Source organism: Penaeus monodon, chromosome 27, assembly GCF_015228065.2.
Source record: "Penaeus monodon isolate SGIC_2016 chromosome 27, NSTDA_Pmon_1, whole genome shotgun sequence".
In the NCBI taxonomy this organism is placed as follows: Eukaryota; Metazoa; Arthropoda; class Malacostraca; order Decapoda; family Penaeidae; genus Penaeus; species Penaeus monodon.
In genome coordinates, this window is record NC_051412.1 from 39674276 (window position 1) to 39675063 (window position 788).

At 36.9% G+C, this 788-nt stretch overlaps 1 protein-coding gene across 1 annotated transcript in view; it reads left to right on the forward strand.

The window, feature by feature from the left end:
* Positions 1-788, forward strand: part of LOC119590859 — an 18630-nt gene that overhangs the window by 3223 nt on the left and 14619 nt on the right. The window contains exon 4 of the mRNA XM_037939618.1: positions 177-347. The gene's annotated coding sequence lies outside the window, so the exon portion shown is untranslated. The remainder of the gene's footprint in view (positions 1-176; positions 348-788) is intronic.

Sequence of the window (788 nt, forward strand, 5' to 3'; positions counted from 1 at the left end):
TTGTAACAATCGTTTGATTAAATCCAGTCACATAAAAACTTTGACTGAATTTTAAGTACACCCCCAAGTACAAGTCGCTTAGTCTCATGAAAACAAAGTGAAGTAAAATCGGAATCAAGATATTGGTGAAGGGATGTTCCATTGGTGTAAAAAATTATTATTATTTTTTTATTCAGGTATGCAGGACGTACTATGCCCAGACGAAGTTCCATGCAGAGAAAGTAGATGTATGGGTTGCCTGGGCAAAATACGAACTGGAATGGAAGAGCAATTTTGATGGCGCAAGGAAGATTCTTGTTTCTGGGGCTTCCCAACATCATCCAAAGTCTATCCAGCTAAAGAGAGAGGTAAGTGTGAGGTTCATAGGATGGGGATGGCAGTTTCCTCCAGGATAACTAGGGAAAAAAGTACTTAAAACTAGAAGTAAAACTGTGTGATTCATACTTCTACTTTGATTAATTAATCCACTTTTGAGTTTGTGTATTAACAAAACCAGCTTTCCAGGCCACACTTGTTGCTGGCTGGCCCTGTTTCAGGTGTCTACAGCCTTGGTTCATGGCATGCAGGAAGTCACAAAGCTTTATCAACATTATGTGCTTTCTCTTTGGAATTCTGAGGCCCTTTTTATGTATTGCTTGATATTACTGTCTAACTTTATTTTGAGCCATATATAATGCATTTGATAGTCTATTTTAAGGCTGTAATAGACTGATATTATATATACTCCATATTAGCTCTTTATCTGATTTAAACCCTGTAGAAGAGAGATAATGTTTTATAGGAAGACA